The sequence below is a fragment of the Hyla sarda genome, unplaced genomic scaffold, assembly GCF_029499605.1.
Source record: "Hyla sarda isolate aHylSar1 unplaced genomic scaffold, aHylSar1.hap1 scaffold_1111, whole genome shotgun sequence".
NCBI lineage: Eukaryota > Metazoa > Chordata > Amphibia > Anura > Hylidae > Hyla > Hyla sarda.
This window is the reverse complement of record NW_026607732.1, coordinates 109520-119119: the sequence shown is the minus strand read 5'-3', so window position 1 is coordinate 119119 and position 9600 is coordinate 109520. Positions and strand designations below refer to the sequence as shown.

The window sequence follows — 9600 nt, the reverse complement described above, 5'->3', positions numbered from 1 at the left end:
GGACATCCGGCCGGATCTATAAAAATTTCTCTGATCCTAGCCAGAAGGCCGGGAATCAAGAGGTGAGTGCCACAAGGTGAAGAGATTATGGTGCCCGTGCTTCAACTCAGTGAGTCTATTCTCCCAGTGAGTTTCGGCACCTCGGGGTCACCACTCCCCGAGGCACAAAAGTACCTCGGCTCTAGACCCTCTCAGCCTCATGGCGAGACCCGGAGGGAACAGGTCACATCGGGGCAGCCGTCGAGCTGATTCCTCAGAACCAGCCCCGGAAAGCCCTGGTACGCCTGCATCCTCCATGCAGCACCCATCCCCACCAGCATGAAAACTGATAAGAACAGATACTACACTTGATCTTAGCCAAAAGGCCGAGAAGCGATAACCGTGAAAGGGGCGGGCCCAACAAGGTGCCCTTCATGGGCACTATCACTGCTTGCTGTCAGGGAGGCTGCCAGACAATTTTCCATGCACACTCTGGGCTGGGGGGCAGTCAACCACCAGTACACACAGCAGAACCTAAACCCATACCATTATTGCTAAGCAGCAAGACAGGGGCCCATTGCACTCCCACGGGGCCTTTTTAAATGCAATCCATAACCCGGATTTGCCAGGAACCCTTCTTACTCCTCCTACTTGCATGTGACACTGGGCTTAGGATCTGCATAGGAAACACACACACAAGCACACACCTACCTTTGTTGCCTGCAGATGCCTCCTTGGCTGTCCCCAAACGGTATCAAACCAACACCCACGGGAAGCTGTAAGCATAGAGGACATGCCTGCACCCCATTGGACTTACCTGTGTGGGTTAAACCCGGGTTATTTGACAACCTATGGCGGTGATGGTTCTGCTCAGGCAGAGCAGTGCTGATGCTCCTCATAAAGCTGTCGCTGCTGTGAAGGTTCTAGGTGACATCACAAATCCCTATGGTTACATACACAACAAAGCTGGGTTGTTGTTGTTTACACTCTGCAAGGCCTGTGGAAGTGAGTGACATCATAGCACTGTAGTTCTGAGGGTTCTAGATGGATGCAACAATCTCCTGTTGCTTCTATGAAGGCCATAATAGACGACATCACCAAACAGCTCCATAGTCACATACACAGCAAAGGAGAGATGTTGTTTACACCTAGTGATGTCAGTGGTATTGAGTGACATCACAGCACAGTGCTAAGGCTCCTGGGCCTGGACACAGCAGCGGCTGCAATATCTCAACGGAGAATACGTTTATATATATGTGTGTGTGTGCGCGTATATATATATATATATATATATATATATATATATATATATATATATATATATATTTCTCCGCCGAAATCACTTTTAAACCCATTTCCACCTTTTTTTCCCTTCTCTTCCTCTTACTTTTTTTTCACGTTTTTTTACGTTTTTCTCCTTTTCGCCTCTTTTCTGGGCGTATTATTCTTCTTTTTCTTCTTTTTTTTCGTCTAATGCATACCCCATCAGTGCAGCAATGCTTATTCAATACCGCCAGCAGATGGAGACCATGGGGGATAATTTTCTAAGGATTTATACTGATTTTTCCTGTCTGAATTTGTCGCACAGAAAGTTGCAGGCCAAATATGTGTGACATTTCTGCGACTTTAGCTTCTAGAGCATTTTTACAACATTATACATAGGTGCTGAATACATAAAAAGCGACTGTTCAGCGACAGACAAGTCGCAATTGGCTGAAAGTAGGCCAGAATGTCAGTCCATGTTGGAGCAGGTTTAGATACAGCCTAAAGTATAGATCTCAAAGTCTGTGCACAGAATTTAGCAAGGGCCTCGCACCTTCTGATGCATCAGGTAGGTGCACAATAGCATAGCCTAACCCTCTGTACTTTGGTCTATATTGATGCGGGACATAGACAGCCAGCTGATGACCAATCCATTAGTGCAATGGATGGCTGGAAGCATTTGTCTTTGCCTTTGCAATACCACAGAAGCAATGCATGGTCAATGTACAGCAATGACACACCTGTGTGAACAGCCAGGAGACCCCCCCCCCCCCCCATGTTATGTTACATAGTTACATAGTTAGTACGGTCGAAAAAAGACATATGTCCATCAAGTTCAACCAGGGAATTAAGGGGTAGGGGTGTGGCGCGATATTGGGGAAGGGATGAGATTTTATATTTCTTCATAAGCATTAATCTTATTTTGTCAATTAGGAACATTCAGCACCCACCCGCTATCAAGGCAGCTGCCTATCATGTCATGCCCTACCTGCACAGGTGTGCTGGCTACTCAAATGATCCAATTAAGGAGGCCATTTAGTCAGCAGCAGCAGAAGTCCTGTGCCTGGACGCTCCAACAGCGGCCAGACACAAGCAGAAGCAGAAGCAGCAGAAGCAGCACCACCTTTTGTTTTTTGGCTGCAGCAGCAGCAAGGCCCACAGGGCTGGCTAGCTGGCTAGCCAGCAAGCAGGTAGCAATGAAAGTAGGAATCTTTCTTTTTAACCCTGTAAGGGGGTGGTGCACTGTACCCGAAGATACTGCCATATCGGGTCAATGCATAGGGCGACGGAAGCAAGCTTCGAAATCGGCCCCCGTTCTCAAAAATCCATTTAATATATGGTCCCCAGATAGGGGACGTATCAGATATTAAACTGATAAGAACAGATTTTTAAGTTAACCCTCAGAACTCCATCAGAGCTCTAAGTTCTTATTTGAGCTTGATTTTTTTTTGTTCATCATCAGGAAAACCGTTTTTCTTTATTTCTTTATCTTTTTTAACAATAAAAGAAACCATATTTAAAACATAAAAAAATATTTTACCAAAACTAACCATGCAATATTTCACCAAAGAGGTTTACCAAAAGGTCATTCCTCTTCTCCATGCAAAAACCATCAAGAACTCTAGGAAACCACAAGTTATTGCACCTCTCTGCATCTCACTTTTAGCTGGAACCGCCAGCCACGCCGGAACTTTGTATGTTTCCACAAATCTATCCACATCTGCGTGAAACGAACGATAAACTTTATCCCTTGCTTCATTGATTTTGTATCCCAATCTTTCTTTTAGACTACCCAAATCCTTGTCAAAGGCCTTTTTCTCTTTATTTGTCACACTCTCGAAAACAACATCAAGAGAGCCTCCATACCTTACCGGTATAAATTCATCTTCTTCATTTTCTTTCCTTTTCTTCTCCTCCACCACTTTTCTAGTTGGAGCTTCTTCCCCTTCCGGTTCTTCACTCACCTCAATTTCCTCCTCTCTATTTCTTTTCATACCCTCCTTCTTCTTCTTCTTCCTCTTAGGACACGTGCCTACCAGATGCCCCTCATCACCACATAGGTGACATTTTTTCTTTTCTTTACATGCTTCTGGTTCATGGCCTTCTCCTTGACATTTATAGCACCACAAGATGTCGCAGAAATCTTTCCTATGCCCGTACTTCTTACACTTTCGACAAAAGTCGTCCATGCCAGAAAAGAACAGGTCCCCATTAACTGTACCAATCTTAAAACGACCAGGCGGATACATTAGCCTTCCATCAGGTGCTTTCTGAAACTTTACTTGAAATTTCCACTTCGTCGTCCAAAGACCGAATTGATTATATATCTTGCCTTTTGGCTTCACCTCCTCACAGAATCTGGAAAGGAACAAAACAATCTCCTCTTCTGGGATATACGGACTGTACATCCTTACAGTTAGAAGTCTTTCCTGCGTCGGAAAATGGGGAGTAATCTCTACCCCTCCCAACACAGGGTGCGACTTCCACAGCAATGCTTTATTGCAGAACATACCACAGTCCTCCTCCGAAACCAGAACCACGTCATAGATACCACTTCTTGGAAATTCCAGCATGGATAAAATCTGTTCCTTCTTCAGCTCAAAGAGCTTGAACAAAATCTCTTCCACTACGAAAAATAAGCCTCTCTCCTTCTTCTCAGGGTCCAAAAGAGTAACACGAACTCCATTTCGTAGTCTGGCGTAGCTAGGTACACCTACAGCAGGATCTTCTGTCTTGCCAGCCTCCTCCATCGCAGAACAAAACACCTCCCCTACTGCAAGCAGGTAGGTGGTGATCGCTCCTCGTTGCCCGGGGACTAAGCCGCTACCCTGATGTCAGCAAGGGGGTTTAGTCCCTCCAAAAGATGGAACGATCCCCCAGGGAAAAGGAGCGGGTACCCCGGGCACCTTCCAGCCAGATCAAGCAAGCAAATACTACACTTGATCTTAGCCAAAAGGCCGAGAAGCGATAACCGTGAAAGGGGCGGGCCCAACAAGGTGCCCTTCATGGGCACTATCACTGCTTGCTGTCAGGGAGGCTGCCAGACAATTTTCCATGCACACTCTGGGCTGGGGGGCAGTCAACCACCAGTACACACAGCAGAACCTAAACCCATACCATTATTGCTAAGCAGCAAGACAGGGGCCCATTGCACTCCCACGGGGCCTTTTTAAATGCAATCCATAACCCGGATTTGCCAGGAACCCTTCTTACTCCTCCTACTTGCATGTGACACTGGGCTTAGGATCTGCATAGGAAACACACACACAAGCACACACCTACCTTTGTTGCCTGCAGATGCCTCCTTGGCTGTCCCCAAACGGTATCAAACCAACACCCACGGGAAGCTGTAAGCATAGAGGACATGCCTGCACCCCATTGGACTTACCTGTGTGGGTTAAACCCGGGTTATTTGACAACCTATGGCGGTGATGGTTCTGCTCAGGCAGAGCAGTGCTGATGCTCCTCATAAAGCTGTCGCTGCTGTGAAGGTTCTAAGTGACATCACAAATCCCTATGGTTACATACACAACAAAGCTGGGTTGTTGTTGTTTACACTCTGCAAGGCCTGTGGAAGTGAGTGACATCATAGCACTGTAGTTCTGAGGGTTCTAGATGGATGCAACAATCTCCTGTTGCTTCTATGAAGGCCATAATAGACGACATCACCAAACAGCTCCATAGTCACATACACAGCAAAGGAGAGATGTTGTTTACACCTAGTGATGTCAGTGGTATTGAGTGACATCACAGCACAGTGCTAAGGCTCCTGGGCCTGGACACAGCAGCGGCTGCAATATCTCAACGGAGAATACGTTTATATATATGTGTGTGTGTGCGCGTATATATATATATATATATATATATATATATATATATATATATATATATTTCTCCGCCGAAATCACTTTTAAACCCATTTCCACCTTTTTTTCCCTTCTCTTCCTCTTACTTTTTTTTCACGTTTTTTTACGTTTTTCTCCTTTTCGCCTCTTTTCTGGGCGTATTATTCTTCTTTTTCTTCTTTTTTTTCGTCTAATGCATACCCCATCAGTGCAGCAATGCTTATTCAATACCGCCAGCAGATGGAGACACTGGGGGATAATTTTCTAAGGATTTATACTGATTTTTCCTGTCTGAATTTGTCGCACAGAAAGTTGCAGGCCAAATATGTGTGACATTTCTGCGACTTTAGCTTCTAGAGCATTTTTACAACATTATACATAGGTGCTGAATACATAAAAAGCGACTGTTCAGCGACAGACAAGTCGCATCGGCTGAAAGTAGGCCAGAATGTCAGTCCATGTTGGAGCAGGTTTAGATACAGTCTAAAGTATAGATCTCAAAGTCTGTGCACAGAATTTAGCAAGGGCCTCGCACCTTCTGATGCATCAGGTAGGTGCACAATAGCATAGCCTAACCCTCTGTACTTTGGTCTATATTGATGCGGGACATAGACAGCCAGCTGATGACCAATCCATTAGTGCAATGGATGGCTGGAAGCATTTGTCTTTGCCTTTGCAATACCACAGAAGCAATGCATGGTCAATGTACAGCAATGACACACCTGTGTGAACAGCCAGGAGACCCCCCCCCCCCATGTTATGTTACATAGTTACATAGTTAGTACGGTCGAAAAAAGACATATGTCCATCAAGTTCAACCAGGGAATTAAGGGGTAGGGGTGTGGCGCGATATTGGGGAAGGGATGAGATTTTATATTTCTTCATAAGCATTAATCTTATTTTGTCAATTAGGAACATTCAGCACCCACCCGCTATCAAGGCAGCTGCCTATCATGTCATGCCCTACCTGCACAGGTGTGCTGGCTACTCAAATGATCCAATTAAGGAGGCCATTTAGTCAGCAGCAGCAGAAGTCCTGTGCCTGGACGCTCCAACAGCGGCCAGACACAAGCAGAAGCAGAAGCAGCAGAAGCAGCAGCAGCACCACCTTTTGTTTTTTGGCTGCAGCAGCAGCAAGGCCCACAGGGCTGGCTAGCTGGCTAGCCAGCAAGCAGGTAGCAATGAAAGTAGGAATCTTTCTTTTTAACCCTGTAAGGGGGTGGTGCACTGTACCCGAAGATACTGCCATATCGGGTCAATGCATAGGGCGACGGAAGCAAGCTTCGAAATCGGCCCCCGTTCTCAAAAATCCATTTAATATATGGTCCCCAGATAGGGGACGTATCAGATATTAAACTAAGAACAGATACTACACTTGATCTTAGCCAAAAGGCCGAGAAGCGATAACCGTGAAAGGGGCGGGCCCAACAAGGTGCCCTTCATGGGCACTATCACTGCTTGCTGTCAGGGAGGCTGCCAGACAATTTTCCATGCACACTCTGGGCTGGGGGGCAGTCAACCACCAGTACACACAGCAGAACCTAAACCCATACCATTATTGCTAAGCAGCAAGACAGGGGCCCATTGCACTCCCACGGGGCCTTTTTAAATGCAATCCATAACCCGGATTTGCCAGGAACCCTTCTTACTCCTCCTACTTGCATGTGACACTGGGCTTAGGATCTGCATAGGAAACACACACACAAGCACACACCTACCTTTGTTGCCTGCAGATGCCTCCTTGGCTGTCCCCAAACGGTATCAAACCAACACCCACGGGAAGCTGTAAGCATAGAGGACATGCCTGCACCCCATTGGACTTACCTGTGCGGGTTAAACCCGGGTTATTTGACAACCTATGGCGGTGATGGTTCTGCTCAGGCAGAGCAGTGCTGATGCTCCTCATAAAGCTGTCGCTGCTGTGAAGGTTCTAGGTGACATCACAAATCCCTATGGTTACATACACAACAAAGCTGGGTTGTTGTTGTTTACACTCTGCAAGGCCTGTGGAAGTGAGTGACATCATAGCACTGTAGTTCTGAGGGTTCTAGATGGATGCAACAATCTCCTGTTGCTTCTATGAAGGCCATAATAGACGACATCACCAAACAGCTCCATAGTCACATACACAGCAAAGGAGAGATGTTGTTTACACCTAGTGATGTCAGTGGTATTGAGTGACATCACAGCACAGTGCTAAGGCTCCTGGGCCTGGACACAGCAGCGGCTGCAATATCTCAACGGAGAATACGTTTATATATATGTGTGTGTGTGCGCGTATATATATATATATATATATATATATATATATATATATATATATTTCTCCGCCGAAATCACTTTTAAACCCATTTCCACCTTTTTTTCCCTTCTCTTCCTCTTACTTTTTTTTCACGTTTTTTTACGTTTTTCTCCCTTTCGCCTCTTTTCTGGGCGTATTATTCTTCTTTTTCTTCTTTTTTTTCGTCTAATGCATACCCCATCAGTGCAGCAATGCTTATTCAATACCGCCAGCAGATGGAGACACTGGGGGATAATTTTCTAAGGATTTATACTGATTTTTCCTGTCTGAATTTGTCGCACAGAAAGTTGCAGGCCAAATATGTGTGACATTTCTGCGACTTTAGCTTCTAGAGCATTTTTACAACATTATACATAGGTGCTGAATACATAAAAAGCGACTGTTCAGCGACAGACAAGTCGCATCGGCTGAAAGTAGGCCAGAATGTCAGTCCATGTTGGAGCAGGTTTAGATACAGTCTAAAGTATAGATCTCAAAGTCTGTGCACAGAATTTAGCAAGGGCCTCGCACCTTCTGATGCATCAGGTAGGTGCACAATAGCATAGCCTAACCCTCTGTACTTTGGTCTATATTGATGCGGGACATAGACAGCCAGCTGATGACCAATCCATTAGTGCAATGGATGGCTGGAAGCATTTGTCTTTGCCTTTGCAATACCACAGAAGCAATGCATGGTCAATGTACAGCAATGACACACCTGTGTGAACAGCCAGGAGACCCCCCCCCCCCCATGTTATGTTACATAGTTACATAGTTAGTACGGTCGAAAAAAGACATATGTCCATCAAGTTCAACCAGGGAATTAAGGGGTAGGGGTGTGGCGCGATATTGGGGAAGGGATGAGATTTTATATTTCTTCATAAGCATTAATCTTATTTTGTCAATTAGGAACATTCAGCACCCACCCGCTATCAAGGCAGCTGCCTATCATGTCATGCCCTACCTGCACAGGTGTGCTGGCTACTCAAATGATCCAATTAAGGAGGCCATTTAGTCAGCAGCAGCAGCAGTCCTGTGCCTGGACGCTCCAACAGCGGCCAGACACAAGCAGAAGCAGAAGCAGCAGAAGCAGCAGCAGCACCACCTTTTGTTTTTTGGCTGCAGCAGCAGCAAGGCCCACAGGGCTGGCTAGCTGGCTAGCCAGCAAGCAGGTAGCAATGAAAGTAGGAATCTTTCTTTTTAACCCTGTAAGGGGGTGGTGCACTGTACCCGAAGATACTGCCATATCGGGTCAATGCATAGGGCGACGGAAGCAAGCTTCGAAATCAGCCCCCGTTCTCAAAAATCCATTTAATATATGGTCCCCAGATAGGGGACGTATCAGATATTAAACTGATAAGAACAGATACTACACTTGATCTTAGCCAAAAGGCCGAGAAGCGATAACCGTGAAAGGGGCGGGCCCAACAAGGTGCCCTTCATGGGCACTATCACTGCTTGCTGTCAGGGAGGCTGCCAGACAATTTTCCATGCACACTCTGGGCTGGGGGGCAGTCAACCACCAGTACACACAGCAGAACCTAAACCCATACCATTATTGCTAAGCAGCAAGACAGGGGCCCATTGCACTCCCACGGGGCCTTTTTAAATGCAATCCATAACCCGGATTTGCCAGGAACCCTTCTTACTCCTCCTACTTGCATGTGACACTGGGCTTAGGATCTGCATAGGAAACACACACACAAGCACACACCTACCTTTGTTGCCTGCAGATGCCTCCTTGGCTGTCCCCAAACGGTATCAAACCAACACCCACGGGAAGCTGTAAGCATAGAGGACATGCCTGCACCCCATTGGACTTACCTGTGTGGGTTAAACCCGGGTTATTTGACAACCTATGGCGGTGATGGTTCTGCTCAGGCAGAGCAGTGCTGATGCTCCTCATAAAGCTGTCGCTGCTGTGAAGGTTCTAGGTGACATCACAAATCCCTATGGTTACATACACAACAAAGCTGGGTTGTTGTTGTTTACACTCTGCAAGGCCTGTGGAAGTGAGTGACATCATAGCACTGTAGTTCTGAGGGTTCTAGATGGATGCAACAATCTCCTGTTGCTTCTATGAAGGCCATAATAGACGACATCACCAAACAGCTCCATAGTCACATACACAGCAAAGGAGAGATGTTGTTTACACCTAGTGATGTCAGTGGTATTGAGTGACATCACAGCACAGTGCTAAGGCTCCTGGGCCTGGACACAGCAGCGGCTGCA

General features: G+C 46.2%; 3 non-coding genes and 2 pseudogenes across 3 annotated transcripts; all 5 read right to left on the bottom strand.

Moving 5' to 3' along the window:
- Positions 1-217: 217 nt before the first annotated feature.
- LOC130301150 (U2 spliceosomal RNA) lies at positions 218-377 on the bottom strand (annotated as a pseudogene).
- A 2097-nt stretch (positions 378-2474) lies between these two features.
- On the bottom strand, positions 2475-2663 carry LOC130301136 (U2 spliceosomal RNA). Its single transcript, XR_008851829.1, has one exon. It is a non-coding gene; the product is annotated as a U2 spliceosomal RNA (small nuclear RNA).
- Positions 2664-4082: 1419 nt separating this feature from the next.
- LOC130301153 (U2 spliceosomal RNA) lies at positions 4083-4211 on the bottom strand (annotated as a pseudogene).
- A 2093-nt stretch (positions 4212-6304) lies between these two features.
- On the bottom strand, positions 6305-6492 carry LOC130301131 (U2 spliceosomal RNA). The gene has a single exon (XR_008851825.1). It is a non-coding gene; the product is annotated as a U2 spliceosomal RNA (small nuclear RNA).
- Positions 6493-8582: 2090 nt separating this feature from the next.
- On the bottom strand, positions 8583-8773 carry LOC130301137 (U2 spliceosomal RNA). Its single transcript, XR_008851830.1, has one exon. It is a non-coding gene; the product is annotated as a U2 spliceosomal RNA (small nuclear RNA).
- Positions 8774-9600: the final 827 nt, after the last annotated feature.